This window comes from Pan troglodytes, chromosome X (assembly GCF_028858775.2).
Source record: "Pan troglodytes isolate AG18354 chromosome X, NHGRI_mPanTro3-v2.0_pri, whole genome shotgun sequence".
In the NCBI taxonomy this organism is placed as follows: domain Eukaryota; kingdom Metazoa; phylum Chordata; class Mammalia; order Primates; family Hominidae; genus Pan; species Pan troglodytes.
Genome location: NC_072421.2, coordinates 7,463,526 through 7,480,391, shown reverse-complemented (window position 1 = coordinate 7,480,391; position 16,866 = coordinate 7,463,526). Strand labels below are relative to the sequence as shown.

At 41.9% G+C, this 16,866-nt stretch overlaps 1 protein-coding gene across 1 annotated transcript in view; it reads left to right on the top strand.

The window, feature by feature from the left end:
- Nucleotides 1–273: 273 nt before the first annotated feature.
- The window catches only part of LOC465476 (uncharacterized), a 323,593-nt gene continuing 307,000 nt past the window's right edge, over nucleotides 274–16,866 (top strand). Inside the window, exon 1 of the mRNA XM_063803878.1 lies at nucleotides 274–459. The gene's annotated coding sequence lies outside the window, so the exon portion shown is untranslated. The remainder of the gene's footprint in view (nucleotides 460–16,866) is intronic.

Genomic DNA, 16,866 nt, shown 5'->3' with positions numbered 1-16,866 from the left:
AGGAGTGATTAAGGCAAAGGAGTCCAATCTTTTGGCTTCCCTGGGCCACATTGGAAGAAGAAGAATTGTTGTGGGCCAAACATAAAATACACTAACAATAGCTGATGAGTGAAAAAACAGGTCCGTGTTTAAATCTCATGTTTTAAAAAAGTACGAATTTGTGTTGGGCAACATTCAAAGCTGTCCTGGGCTGCATGTGGCCCTAGGGCTGCAGAATGGACAAGATTGGATTAAGGTAAAACAAGGTCACTAGAGTGGGCCCTAATCCAACAGGTCTGGTGTCCTTATAAGAAGAGGAGATGAGGTCATAGACCTACACAGAGAGGGAACACCATGTGAGGACACAGGGAGAAGACAGCATCTCCAAGCCCAGGAGAGAGGCCTCAGGAGGAACCAGCCCCGCTCACACCTTGTCTCAGATTTCCAGCCTCCAGGACTGCAAGAGAATCAATGTCTGTGGTAAGCGGCCCGGTCCATGGCGCTTTGTTATGTCAGTCCGGGCAAACCCATGCAGATAGATGCTTATGAAATCTTCCCAGTCACGTGGTTTGTACATTTCAAGCAGCCCTTTTTACCCATTTCATCTGGTGGCTGGCCAAGCGGAGTACCTTTTAGTTCCCATAACTCTAGAACTGAGCTGCATTAATGCCTCTGTTGCTGCCTCGTTCCAGTCAAGCTTATTTCTCTGGTACCGCTTCCCTTGTCTTCTAAGCCTGACCCAGTTTTTCCCCAGAACATCTTTACACAGACCAGCTGCTCCCACATTCCCACTGCTGACTTCACTCTCTTACTCCCTGGATGAGTCGGGGCCTCTCATGCCAGCTTTAGTGATCACGTGACTTGGCCTGTGTGATCTTGTGACTGGGCAGGGTAACTTGGCTAGGATGCAAAATAGCCCGATTTTTTTGGATGCAATTATGTACAGTACCTTGCCAGTTATTTGAATTTTCTTGTCTCTATTGAGATATCTGTACTCAGTAATACATGTTTATGAGTCTCACCCTGGATAAAAAATGAGCCATTATCTTCCTCCTTACAATATATAGACTATATATAGTAGTACAGAAAGACTATATTATCATTTGTTATATAGTCTAGACTATGTATCTATTATATATATCTATATATTTTTATTGAATGATAATATTGTCTATCTGTACTAGACTATATATCAAACAATAATAAAGTCTATCTATGAGTTTGCTAGGACAATATATAGACAATATCATTCTATATATAAACTATATGTAGAATAATATAGTCTAGACAATATATAGACAGTATATAAACTTTATATAAAATATATATAGAATAATATAGTCTATATATAGTCTATATAAACTATATATAGAAAAATATAGTCTGTATATAGTCTATATATAGAAAATAATATATTCTATATATAGTCTATATATAGTCTATATATAGAATATAGTATATTCTATATATATAGTCTATATATAGAAAATAGTATATTCTATATATATAGTCTATATATAGAAAATAGTATATTCTATATATATAGTCTATATATAGAAAATAATATATTCTATATATAGTCTATATATAGACTATAATGTAGTCTATATAAATAGAATAACTATATTCTATATATTCTAAATATATAGGATATATTCTATATATATTATATATTCTCTTTATATGTATTCTCCTTTACATATATTCTCTATATTCTCATATATATATAATTCTCTCTATATTCTCTCTCTATATCTCATATATATTCTCATATATATATTCACACATATATGTGTGAATATATATATATTCTCTCTATATTCTCATATATGTGTATATACATACACACACACACACACACACACACATATATATGTATTCCTGCTTTGCAAGTGAAGTGTGAAAAAGTTATCTTAGGATAAGCTCAGAAAAATCAGAGAAATATTAGAAGACACCTGCGTACATGGTAGGTCCTGCAGCAAAGGTTTACTTATTCGGTTGTTAGCAGGCAGCACTTGAGCCAACTTCTGCAGGTGGCAGTTTTCAGTGTTGGCTAGTGGCCACGGTTTTATCCTGATGCAGCAGGCTCAGCTGGGAGACCTGCTGGTAACTGGGCATAGGGGAGCAGGGCTGCGATGGGAGAATGAGCTGAATCTGCTGGGGATGGTTCTGGCATGAGACGCTGTGCAAGCTAAACACAGTGTGTCACACGTGTGCATGGTTTGGGTATCGTGGATACCTGAGGGAATGCAATGAGAGGTTTCCAGGAAACCAATAAAAATATGAAGTCAAACTCCAGCTGGTGAGCATTGGCGGGATAATTAAGTTTCCTGAGAAAAGATTTCTTCCTAAGGGAAGATTTAGGTGTCAAAATCTCAGTCACTGTGGACAGCACCATGGGACAGAGTCCAATTCTAGAGGAGAGAGAATCCCAGGTTTCCTTGTCAGACACACGAGAGTTCCCCAACCTTGATGCTACTGACATTTAAAAAGATTATTCTTTGCTGTGGGACATCGTCTGTGTACCATCAGCACTACTGACACTTAACAAGATCATTCTTGGCTGTGGGAGGGGGTCTATGCAACATGGGATGTGCAGCAGCATCCCTGGCCTCTTCCCACTAGATGCCAGTTGCACCCACTCCCAATGGTGGAAACCAGCAATGTCTCTAGATATTACCAAATGTTCACAGGTGGTAGGAGGGTGGGCATCACCCTGGATGGAGACCCATGGAGCGAGACCAACCGCATGGGGGCCACACAGAATCTCAGCACCATGGACAAGATCAAGAAAGGCACACTGGGTGGATGCTGGGTGCCACTTCCCAAACTGCAAAGGTGATGCTGGATATCTGGCACACTGTCAGAAGGATCTGAGGGCACGATTCTGCAGGGAAGAATTGAACGATCCATCAGTGGCATCTGGCCAAAGCAGAGGAGCAGGGATAGTGGCGTTTCTGCCATGTCTTTGTCATTGCAGGCCCAAGAGACAGCAGGGAAGGGAATGGTGTGACTTGATGGGCCTCTGATAATGGGTCTGCTTTGCAACAGGAATCAGCACCATTCCCTGTAGGTAAGGAGCACTGAGCCTGCAGCTTTTCTTCCCATCACTACCGTGCCATGATTGTTGCAAGGATAGTGAAGCCTTGGGCAGGCTGCTGGGGCCTTTGGAAGGTCGAGATAAAGAGAAACAATACACATTTATAGTTCGGAGAGGTTATGCATTATAGAACACCTTCCCCAGTTTAATATAAGAATAAGCAGTCTCTGTTCTCTAAAAGCCAGAAGGCTTATGGGGGAGACCAACACACTAATTTAGGGCTTCAGCAGAAATTTCTGTAAAATGAGGTGTGCCTACCTTCCCTTTCATGTTTCCCTAAATGATATGTCCCCTACCCTGCAGACTGATATCTGATGATGCAAAACAATTAAACAAAAGCCTCTCTTTGCTGACCTGTGAAATCTGAAGTTTTTACAGTGAAAAGTGCTAAATAAATGTTCAAAGTTGACATAGTATATTTATCACTTTACACCTAACAGTCTTTCTATGATGAATTGACTTAAGTGCTTTGTACTGGAGAATCAGCACAAATTACCTTTTTTAAATAAGGGGAAGGCTGAAATGACAAGCTTGTCTCCCTTGGGGTTAACAAATACAGTTCTCTCTTAGAATAGGGCGCTTTAAAGTTGGAGAAGTTCTGAGAGCTTGAGGGTCATTCAAACTGCAAGGTACCCTGTTCACCGAGTAATTCAGGTTCAGAAAAGTCAAGCAGAGATATATGCAGTGATGTGTGCAAGGCTTCACAGTTGGGAGGTTGTACTACATCCCCACAACGATAACCCTTTGCTGCCTACCTTGATTACTTTTGCTACATCTGAATTTCGTTCAGTATCATGGCAGGACCTTGGAGTATTTTTGTAATCACTGAAGGGTGCACCAAATATGTAGAGAGAAGCCATGCTTAGAAAAGACTTTAAGACAGAATTGGAATTTTGGGAAATGGAAGTTCCAGTGAGTGGTGTTAATCTATATAGCAGACAGAGAAGAGTAACTTCTATCAGGGTGAACAGACCAGTAAGCACATCCTGAATATGCCCGAGAGAAGAGGACGTGCTCTGACAGGCTGGCCACAGCTCTCAGTTTTTCAAAATGCAGGAAGAACACCTACAACAGTTCTCTGAGTAGTGGGGAACACTGTCTTCCTCCTTATGGAAGACTGAAGAAATCCTCCTAGGTAATTACACCCGAGAACACAAACTGCAATCACACTGTTTTGTAAGGGAGCCGTTCATGCCTGGGCAGATTCACTCCTGTTCAGTTCCATCACCTCTGAGGCGTTGCTAAGATTCAGGTGCTACTCTGCTAGTAAAAGAATACATTGCAGCCATGTGGGTCCTGGCAGAATGTGATACTGTGATCTATTTAATCATGCACACACACTCAGACAAAGAAGGCTAGGTTATGTCGGCCAGGTGCAGTGGCTCACGCCTGTAATCCCAGCACTTTGGGAAACCAAGGTGGGCAGATCACGAGGTCAGGAGATCGAGACCATCCTGGCTAACACGGTGAAACCCCGTCTCTACTAAAAAAAAAAAAAAAAAAAAAAAAAAAAGTTAGCTGGGCGAGGTGGCGAGTGCCTGTAGTCCCAGTTACTTGGGAGGCTGAGGTAGGAGAATGGCGTGAACCCGGAAGGCGGACCTTGCAGTGAGCTGAGATCGCAACACTGCACTCCAGCCTGGGCGACAGAGCAAGACTCTGTCTCAAAAAAAAAAAAAAAAAAAAAAAAAGAGAGAGAAGGCTAGGTTATGTCACAGAAGTAAAAAGTAATTTGAAACATAATATTGTTTCAAAACATTTGAAGACCTATCAGTGTTACCCACAATATTGAATATTGTCAAACTAAAAAAGACGAAAAAACAAAAACAAAAAAACAATGTGATCATCTTAGTAGATGTAGAAAAAGCATTTTTAAAAAACCCAAACTCCAGCCCTTATTAAAACCCTACAGCAGACTAAGAATTGAAAGGAACTCCTTCAACCAACCTGATAAAGGGCATCTACTAAAAATTTAAAATTCTTGTTAATGGTAAAAACTTAATACTTTTCTTTAAGTTTAAGAACAAAATAGAAATGCCAACTCTCACCATTCTATTCAACGTTTTACAAGAGATCAGAACCAGCGCAGTAATAAAATAAAAATAAACAGAAGGCACTCAGATTAGAAAAGAGGTGGTAAAGCCACCTTTATGCCTAGACAACATAATCAAAAATCCAATTGAATATACAAAAAAGCTACTAGAACTATTATTAATTGAGTTTAGCAAAGTGACAGGACACAAGCTCAATATACAAAAATCATGTACTATTTTATATACTAGCAATGAAGAATCAATACTATTTTCAGTAGCTTCAGAAATATGAAATATTTCGAAATAAATTTGAGAAGATATGTATAAGACCTGTACTCTGAGAACTACAAAAAATTCTTGAGAGAAATAAAAGGAGACATAAATAAATGGGGAGATATACATTGGGTGTACGTTGGAAGACTTAATAATGTTAAGATGTTTAACTTTGAAAAATAGAACAAAGTTGAAAGACAAATGCTATTTGATTTCAAGCTGTGTTAGAAAGCTGCAGTAATCAAGAGAGTGTGGTATTGGCATAAAGATAGACAAGTAGATCAATGGAACAGCATAGACTCACATATATATGCACAACTGATTTTGGCAAAGGTACAAAACAATTCAGTGAAAAAAGGACAGTCTTTTCAGCAAATGGTGCTGGAACAACTGGATATTCATATGCGAAAAAAATGAACTTTGGTTTATGCCTACAAATAATACATACAAATAAACATACATGCATCCTAATGTTACTCAAGATAGATCATAGATCTGTATGTAAAACCTAAAACCACGAGACTTTGAGAAGCAAACAAACAGCAAAATCTTGAGACCAAAAATATGATCTCACATATGCATCCATTCTGAGTCAGTGTCTGTTGATGAGTTTTTTATATTATGTATCATTTTTTCCTGCTTCTTTGCATGCCTAGACATTTTTGATTGGATGCCAAACACTGTGAATCTTCTTTTTAAGACGCCAGATATTTTTATATTCCTGCAAATATTTTTGAGCGATCTGCTCAGTTTGGGTTAAGTTACTTGGAGACAATTGGCAACATTGGAGCCTTGCTATTGTGAATCATTAGGGAGATTCAGAGCAGGACTCAGCCTGGAGCTAAATATTCCCCACTATTCACACAAGACCTTTCTGAGTAGTCTAGCCAAATGGCTCATGAATTACGAGGTTTTTTTCAGTCTGGCTGGTGGAAACAGGCACTCTTTCCAGCCCTGTGTGAGCACCATGCACTATTTTCTCTATTTCAGATGGTTCTTTCCCCAGAGTGGTTTGTGTGCCCTACAGCCCTGTCAAGGCAGTCAGCTGTGTCAAACATGGTGTTCACCTTGTTAGTTTCCTGGCTCTCAGGGAGCACTGTCCTTCATTGCCTTATTTCCAGAGTCATGAAACCACTCTTTCATATATTTTGTTTGTTTTTCTGGTTGTTTCAGGTACGAGAGTTAAGCCAGTCTATGTTATTCCTTCTTGGCCAGAAGAGGAAATCCCTCCTTTACTTATATGTAATGTTCCAGAAACAATAGCATGCTCTAAATACCCTCATTTCAGAGAGAAAGCAATAGAAGCCCAGGGCATTGCTGTAATTCTTCACATGAGCAGTTCCTGGCAGTGTCAAATTTTGAACCCAGGGATTCTGGCAGTGGGGGCCAGAATCATACGCATGTGCTCCATAGTGATTTTCACGTCCTAATATGCTTTGGTCTTGACTGCTCCCATCGCCTTATTGACTGGACCTGTGAATCCCTTTGTGATTAAAAATGGGACCAACCTCTACAGAGGAAACTTGAGGATACATTTAGCCCATCATGTAGCTACCATGGGAAATCTTACCCTTGCTGTACTCCTAGTTTTAATTTAACCTTTAAATCAAGTCTTAGTCATTTCCAGAGCTCCATTTTCCCAGCTCTGTTTCATGAATCCAGAGCCTGAGAAACAGGATGTACTTCATGCAATATTGGTAAGCTCAGACATCTCAAACACATACAGAAGGGCTCTGAGATCATCACGTGCTGCATCACCTTTGCCCTCAGGACTTCTCTTGGCATGGTTAAAACAGCTGTGGACTTCGGACCATGCCCTTCCTTCAGTATGGATTCTTAAGGTAGAAGACAGAGTTCCTCCTTTATCTCAGTACCAGCAGAAGGAAGGCAGAGGAAAGTACCGACCTGGCCGAGATGGTGCCCACAGTCCAGTTTGTTAATGATGAGGATGAAGTGGTTTGAATGATACTGATAAAGCCCAAGGATGCTGACAATGGCAAGGGATGAAGTGACTTTGCAGGTGGATGAGAAAACCACTTGGGCAAGGAACAATTCAGTCTGTAATGCTGTAATTAATTTTGCATAAAATCAGCCATACTATATTGTTCTGAAAATTAGGTAGTAGTCTATCCTTCACTTGCTTTTATGAGTTTACAGCAAGTCTCAGAAATCGAGGTAGGATTACAGGCATTTTGTGAATGCAACATTCCAGCGAATGTCCTCAGAAATCATACCCAGCCATTGCTGGTTCCATCCTCAACACCAATATGCACATCTGCATTTATAGCTATAGTTTTGACATACGCATATGGATATGACATACTCATATCCATAATAATAAATCACTAAGACATGATTAATGATAAACCTGAGAGCCCACCCACAGAAGTTTCATGTGCATAGTTTTGAGCAAATCTGCAACAACAAACTTTTGCCATTGACACTTCAAAGCATCACGGTTTAACCAACAGTTCATGACAATTCTACAGAGCACATCTTCTCTGGCAGTGTTGAGTAATTGGGATGGCAATGTGATAGAAACTAAGGGGGGGTGCATTAAAGGCATTTGTGGGGTGAACACTATATGCATTTTGGTCTCTGAGGGTCTCTAGTCTATAGCAAAAGCCCTTTCTTCCAATTACTTTCAGGTCGCAAAGGAGTTAGATAACAGTTGAGGCGGCCCATTGGGATGATTTTTCTTCCCTATCAGTTTGTTCCAAAGCAAAAATAACTTTCCCATTCACTTGCCATTTCAATAAAAAGACAACACATTACTTTTTTATATAATAAAAGGACACGTGTTTGAGCAGGAATACCATTTGTAGCTAGAAAAGATAAGATACTGGCCATGGTTCAATAAAAAGACCCTGAGAGCTTCATCAAGCATTCCTCTGTCTTCATGACCTCTCTATATATGCTGAAGGTCAGGAGAAGAGCCAGAAAGCCCCTGCCCTGGCGATTCCAGCAGACATGTGCATGAATTGGCTGAGCCATTCTCAAAACCCAACAGGCTGCCTCTCACAATGGCTCTGGGCCACCTCTCAGTGGCCAGTCCACGGTGGTGAAGTAATCCCACATCCAATTGCTAATAGACAGGGGGCATGAGCTAGCCAACTCTGGGCTGGGTTCAGACACTGGGATCACCCACACACTTTGCTACATTGGCCGGCATTTGGGATGGATAGTGCCAGCCATGAGGCTGATGTTAAGCATTCAAACAGGAACAGCAGTTCCCTAATTGCATTTCATTTTTTGTTAGAGCATCTCCTTCATGCCACTTTGGATAGGGAACTGGGGCCTTCCCCGAGTGACAAAGAGCAGCTTCCTATGGAAATGACAGGGAAAATGAATACATCATCTTAAGCCTTCATAAAGATGGTGGTATATGTGGTTGTGCGTGTATTACAGACATGCTATTAACATTTAAACTGGTCCTGCAGTTTGCTACCCTGGGTGCTGAAGACATGAGAAGTCTTCACCTTTTGGTATCAGTGATAATAAGTTTGAGCAGCCAAACTGCCTGAGATGGGAGTCAGGGGACGAAGGTGAGATGCTGAGGACAGCTCTAACTCATGGACAAATAATTGCAGTTTGGGAGAGAAAGAGCTGAAGGTTAGGTTGGTGCACAAGTAATTACTTGTGCACCAACCTAAATAGTTGAGTGGAGACCCAGCATGGTCACCTGAGTGGCAAGTTTTTCAAAAGGCTGACGAACTATGAGGCCCCTTTAAAGAAAGCCTTATTTCCTGGCTCAACATGGTGGCATCCCATTCAAATGGAAACCATCTTCTATATCCAGAGAAGCTCTAAAAAATAATTCCATTGTTTCACCAGTGTCTCGAATAGGCACACACTAGAACCTCTTAAGCTCATATTCCCACTATCTCTCCAGCATGTCAGACGTCCACAAACCCTCCTTCCACCTCACTTTCCCCAATCTCCCTTTCTCTCTCTCTCATTCTTCCTGCATCCTCCTTCCGATACTATTCCTTTTTTTTCCCCTAAGATAAATTCCTGCATCTTTAAAAAAAAATTCTCCCAATCTTTCCTAAATTTTTCATGTTACATCTGAATTCATTATCCTTGCAGAGGCCAAGGGAAAACATTCATTTTTGCTCTGAAGTTTTGCTGGAAAATCAACTCATGAAAGGCAAAATTAGTTGGAGAAAAATCAAACAAATATACTATCCTGCACACAGGGAGCATCGTAGGGTGACTAATAGGGTGATTACCCAACCCCATGCCCCGGATGGAGTGCAGAAGCTTTCACACCATCTTGAGGTTGAAGAATGGAGGCTTGCATTGTGGCAACACAGGCTATGGGAGGAAGAGAAGAAGAGGCCAAGCTAGCAGAGGTGGTCTTGTCATATAGATGAAACCTCCTGGGTAGCAGGCGTCAGAGAAAATAGATGGCAAATGTTTCTTTCAGACCTTTAAAGATGTCAGACTCTCTGTCCATCTTTCCTACAGTAAGACGAGGGAGGATGGTCTCCGAGAAAGCCTGGCTGCATCCATGCAGAATTTATCTGCAGACGCAAATCGCCTCATACAAGACAGCTTTGCAGGGCTCCTCCTGTTTGCTGGCTTTCTGAACAGCCATCTCAAACTGTATCATAGAAATACATTTTGAAGTAAAAGAGTTTTATTTTCTTCATCCTGATAAACATAACAGCTGCCTTCTAAATTGACCAGGTGGATATGTTACAGGAAAGGGGTCCCGATCCAGACCCCAAGAGAGGGTTCTTAGGTCTTGGGCAAGAAAATTCAGGGCAAGTCCACAGTGCAAAGTGAAAGCAAGTTTATTAAAAGAGTAAAGTGGTGAAAGTACAGCGACTCCATAGACAGAGTAGGGCATTCCAGAAAGTAAGAGAAGGAACACACCCACCCCTAGGTACAGTGCTTGTTTATATAGAGAATTAAAAAAGGTCATGGGGAGATGTGCTCAGCTACAAGGGTTTGTGATAAAGGATTAATTTTCTTAATTACTATATTTTTCAAGAATCAACATTATTATCTTTAAAGCAAAATTAGGAATGCTTCTGTTCTCAAGATATCGGGATATCAGGACACTCCCAATTCTGGGTCTGTTTAGTGAACGTTATCAATCTATTCCCTTAACTGTAAACATCTAGAGGCTAGGAACACCTAACTTTCTGGGAATGCCGACCAGCAAGTTCAAGCCTCATTTTCCTAGCCCTCACTCAAGATGGAGCCACTCTGGTTCAAATGCCTCTGACAGATACAACACCCTTCTTGGAAAGGGAGGGAGGAAGGAAGGCCATGGAGAACCAGCAAGTTAGCATTCATTAGCATTTTTGCATTTATCAATAAATACAATCTCAAAGGAGAAGACCACACTCTCATTGTGTTCCACGGGAATCAACCACATCGCCATTGCAGAAATGAAAAACACATGGCCTGATCTGTAAACAATGAATTTTCGTTTTCTTTAGCTTTTTGCAACCGTTGGTTTTCTCCAAAGTGCATTAAGATATCAAAACCTCATTCATTCAACTCCTCAAATTTTTCTTTGATTTAGACCCAATACACCAAAGGTGTGCTGGTCATGAAAGACATTTGGGATTATGAGTAAAATTACAATCATATATTATTTTCCTTATTTATAGTTGTGTTTGCTTGGTGATGACCAAAAGATAAAATGAATAGTTCTTTTACTGGAAAGGGGTCCAGATCCAGACCCCAAGAGAGGGTTCTTGGATCTCGCCAAGAAAGAATTCAGGTCGAGTCCATAAAGTGAAAGCAAGTTTATTAAGAAAGTAAAGGAATAAAAGAATGGCTACTCCATAGACAGAGCAGCCCCAAGGGCTGCTGCTTGCCCATTTTATGGTTATTTCTTGGCAATATGATAAACAACGGGTGGATTATTCATGCCTCCCCTTTCTAGACCATATAGGGTAACTTTCTGACGTTGCCTTGGCATTTGTAAACTGTCATGGTGCTGGTGGGAGTGTACCAATGAGGACCACCAGAGGTCACTCTTGTGGCCATCTTGGTTTTGGTGGGTTTTAGCCAGCTTCTTTACTGCAACCTGTTTTATCAGCAAGGTCTTTATGACCTGTATCTTGTGCCGACCTCCTATCTCATCCTGTGACATAGAATGCCTTAACCATCTGAGAATGCAGCCCAGTAGGTCTCAGCCTCATTTTACCCTGCTCCTATTCAAGATGCAGTTGCTCTGGTTCAAACACCTCTGACAGTTCCACATGTGCTCATGTTACTTCTGTTTTGGGAAAACATTGGGTGGGTTTGCACCGCTCATCAGGCTTTGGTGTGTATGCAGGTGGGCATGAGTAAAGTAGATCATATATAACATCCAATTCTAGGAAGAACTCTGAGAAATCTCAGCTGCCAAGAGAAAAGAAAGACTTGTTTTTTCTGCTGATGCACAGCAGGTAAAATGAAATCTATTCTCACTTCCCACAGTCCTACCAGCAAAGGCTGTTTTAACAGCAGGAAAACTGAAAGCAAGATTGCAACTGGAACATAGAACCAAGAACTTGCAATTTGCTCAGTCCCATTCCCCATTGCAGTGGGATGTGTGGCCTGAGAAGAGAAGTTTGACAATAAATAATATCTCAGGATGCTGCTGTCATGGGCTGTGAAATACACAGACTTTATGGTCATAACAGCCTTTAAACCAAGGACCTTTGTTTATTCACTGGTTCCCTCACCCTTCCCGAAATAGAGTGAATAGAAGGGCCTTTGAGGGGACCTAAAGAATGTGGTGCATTCGATATGTTTAATTTCAGAAAAAATGCTCTCCTGGCTACTCAGAAACTAATAACATCTATGCAATAATATAACATGAAAATGTGTAAGTGCAGTGCCTTAGGCTTCAACTCTGTGTGCAGTGGCAGCTAATAGTGGAGGGTTTTGGGCAGTGGGGTGAAGCCCTGTGACTTTTCTTCAAAAAGAATGTTTGCTGTAAGGTCAACTCAAGAGCCAGGTTATCAATTAGGGGGCCATTGCAGAAGTTGAAGCCCAAGGTGATGGTGCATGGGACCACAGCCATACCACGGCAGGTGGTGGAAAGTGCTGGATTCTCGCAGATGGATATTGTACATGGAAACAATATCCTGGACCCATGTGGAACTGGAGTCTCAAGGTCTGGGGTTGTGGCCAGCCAAACACCACGTCTTTGCTTGCATGAGAATTATTCCCAACATTGGCTCCAGTGTTCCTCTGCCCATAGTCTTGACCTCCCCACTGTCCAGCACCCAAAAAGATACTTCCTTCCAGTGCTCCATGAGCAGAGAAAAGACCCTCCTTACCCCTGCTATCATCTCAATCACAGCATCCTGGCCTCCGTGGCATTAGGGTCACTGAACCTCGTGTGGGCTGGAGGTCATAGAGAAAGGTATAGACCACTCTCTAACACTGTATGAATTGTGAAGTTCAGGAAGGGTCTCAGATTGGCATATGATAAATGTGGATCCCATTATTGAAATGGGTGGGGTGGGGAGGACTTTATCTTATGCTACCCAATCTCTTTTCCTGTCCCTACCCACCAAAGGTGTATGACAGGCCTATCGGTGAGAGCATCTCCAAGTGGCCCATGTGGGAGTCACAGTTTAATAGTTAAAAAATAGAGATTCTCATATGAACTTCCCCCATGACCTGAATACTGATTCTAGGTCTAAGGCTCAGAAAGCAGTACCCCAAAATCAAAGCCTCAGAAAGTTCACCACACCTTAAACTCCTGGCTTCAAGCAGTCCTCCCACCTCAGCCTCTCAAGTAGCTAGGACTGCAGGTACATGCCACATACCAGGCTATTTTTAAAAAAATTTTTTGCAGAGATGGAGTCTTGCAATGTTACCCGGGCTGGTCTTGAACTCTTGAGCTCAAGCAATCCTTCTGAAAGAGCCTCAGAAGCAAAACTTTCTCTCAGAGCTTCTTCTGCCCTCCTGTTTCTGAGTCCCATTCTCCCTGGAGGCACCTTAGAAACTAGAATCCCTCTTCCCCATGACGGGTCCTAGAAACCAGAACCCCTTTTCCCCAAAGCCAGCCATAAAACCTAAAAATCGGACTCTAATTTTCCCTCTACCTTCCTGTGTAAAAACTGGCCATACAGAAATTATCTGGATTGGGTGTGGTGGCTCAAATCTGTAATTTCAACACTTTGGGAGGCCAAGGCAGGAGGATTGCTTGAGCCCAGGAGTTTAAGACCAGCCTGGGTAACATTGCAAGACTCCATCTCTGCAAACATTTTAAAAAATTAGTCTGGTATGTTGGCATGCACCTGTAGTCCTACCTACTTGAGAGGCTGAGACTGGCAGATTGCTTGAGTCCAGGAATTTGAGGCTGTGGTGAACCATGGATCAGGCCACTGCACTTTACCCTGGGTGACAGAATCAGACCCTGCCTCTTGAAAAGAGAAAACAAAAGAAGAAATGATCTGACCTACTTTGTTTGACTGTAGGTCCTAAGACCCCCGTTCCAGAAAGTTGGTTATTCATTGGTCCTCTCGCCCTTCCTGAAATAGAGTGAATAGAGGGGCCTTTGAGGGGACCTAAGGAATATGGTGAATTTTTCCCACATCCAGAAGGAAGAAGCACTGCTCAGACAGGCCAAGAAGAATCTAGACAGACAGGCCTGGCTGGGTTTCCACACTCAGTCCATTAGCTTTAGATCAGGCCCTTTTTGTCCAACCCTATTTCTACATGGCTGTCCATACTTTGTTGAACCTAGGCATAAAAATGGACGGTTTCCCCTGTATCTTTGGGTCTTCATTCTAAAGGCTCTCATGTCATGTACAACTGTGATCAAATAAATATTTAAGCTTTTTCTCCTGTGAATCTTCCTTTTGTTAGTTGGTTATCAGCAAACCTTCAGAGGGTGAAGGGGAAGCTTTCCCTTGGCCCCTATACAGACAAGAATTTGGAATGCCTTATTTAATTTTTGCCTTCTCAGTACTAAGCGGAGTAGGAGTGAATTCGATATATTCTGTGTCATCCCAGAGAACAGAAACAAGACCAGGGAGTGAGTAAAAGTTAACCAAAGGCAGATTTTGATTTCATATTAGAAAACACTATTAAAAAGTGATGTTAGTTATTATTGCAGTGTTACAATTTGTTGAAGCTTGACTTCCTGTTCCTGGCCATATTCTAACCTAACTAAAGGCTCCAGGTTGGGTTAAATGCCTTGAGGTTGCCTAAAATACTCCTCTGTTGTGCTTCATCCTGTTTCTAGAATTTTCTAGATAAGATTAATCTCTAATTTTTTGGCTGTCTTCCACACTAGTTTTCATCTTTTTAGGGACAGAGATTAATAATGTCTTACTCATCTTTGTATTTCTAGCATCTAATACAGTTTTGAATACATAAAGTTACTGAAAATATAACCCTTGAATTAGGAACTGGGGAGTGGTGGAGGTAATTGTATTGACTGAGAGATAGTATTCGATTCATTTTAAAATCCTGCTACATTTGAAGATTCGCCAAGTCTGCCCCTACCAAAAGATTCTATTGCTAATTCATCATTACCAAATTAGATGCTACGAATTGGCACCCTAGTAGATTGAGTGCATTCACTCCTACTTTCCAACCTCCAAATTCTGGGTTCATGTTGTGACCACACATTCATGAAATTGATATGGACAGGAGACAGGGAAATACTGGGTAAAGAAGGCAGTTCCCCAGCAAAGGCCCCACCCTCAAGCCTGGAGACCCGCGGCCCTAAGTGGGAAAAGTTGCCTTTTTGCCTGCCATGTCCCCCTATCCTGTACCCATATAAACCCCAAACCCCAGGCTCCAGAAGCAGATGAGGAGATGAGGAGACAAGCAGACAAATGGCAGATGACACGGCAGAGAAAGAGAGAAGGGAAGGAACGTGTGAATGCCAGGAGTTAAACTGGGGGTGGTCAGAGGGAATTTTGGCTGCTGGATGACCAAACTCCAGGGGAAGATCATCTTCTCACTCCATTCCCCCTTCCAGCTCCCCATCCATCCTGCTGAGAGCCACCTCCACCATTCAGTAAAACCCCACATTCATCCTTCAAGCCTGTGTGTGTGACCCAATTCTTCTGGGACACTGGGCAAAAGCTGGGAATACAGAAAGCTGTCACACTGGCCCTCTGCCCTTGTGAAAAGGCAGAGGGTCTATTGAGCTGGTTAACACTTAAGCCATTTGCAGACAGCAAGACAGTAAACCTTAAGCTGCAGGCACCCCCCCTCCTCAGACACTACTGCGGGGCTGGAGCCCAAAGCACTCACTCCAGCCCCTGCACCTGCCCATCTGTGTGCTCCATCTCCCATCAGGGGTTTGAGTGACCAAGCGGGCGAGCCACACGCCTGTTGCACATCCTGTGAGGTGGATCAGGGAACTCTCCTCCTTCAAAATGGCTAGTGGTAGATATGGAGTATAGATTAGAGCTTACATACCAGGGCCAGCACTCTGTTTTAATCAGTTTTAGCTCACCGGAGACACTCAGCAAAGCTGACAACTTATTCCCATGACAAGAGATTCCCCAAATCAGTATTCCCAAATTACCACCTTTGCTGCAGAATCATAGCATGGAAAACCAACCTATGCTTGCTATTCTAATTATTTTTCTTCTAATTTCATCTCTGGTTGTTGGCCTATTCCCTTGAAGTTGATATTGGATTGATTAGATCCCAGATTCTAGGAGTAGAACTTTTTAAAAAGTCACTCAATTTTATTCCCTGGAAAACCAGTCCAAATCTCAGTCATCATTTTTCAGGACTGCTGAATGACATGTGTGCTTTTCTATGCCAAGTCTCACCGAAAAAAGGAAGCTTTTGTTAGCACTGGGTCAGAGCATTCACTGTGGTATTATTTTTAACTTCCTGTGCCTAGACACATCTTGAAAACTAATCAGGAGTAAGCCTTTTGAATTCTACTTTTATTTTATTCTTTAAGCATTTAATGGAATTAGTCATTGAATTCTATATCCTCTTGATAAATCAGTCTCCAATTACAGAAATGAAGAAAAAAATTAAGAGTGAACTTAATGCTACTCACATAGGGAGGAAATTATACCCCCCACCCCCACTACCATCAGACATTTCTATTTTATTTTCACAAATGACCTTTCTCCATATTGCTGAATGGATAATACTTTTAACAGAAGAAAATGCCTTTGAGATCAACAGAGGACATTACGTTTCTGATGAGTTAGGAGCAGGACTCCTGTAGAATAACTCTATACATCCAGGGGCAACCCATTTGCAGAGAGAAGTCAAGAGAGTTCCACGGTGCACTCAGGTCTGAGTGGCATCATCTCTCACCAACCTGTAACGTGTGCACCATCGACTTTGCACATTGGCACTTACCCGTAGTCCGCTCACTGATGTGCTTCTGCAGGTTTAAAGTCCCCTCAGTGAGAGAACGAGAGGATCCCTTTTCTTCCTAATCTAATCCCTTCCCATCACCCACCCTGCCTTGCTGGGATCAGCAGCTACTCTACCGATGACTCTGCCAAGCAGAATGAATACCTTTCATCT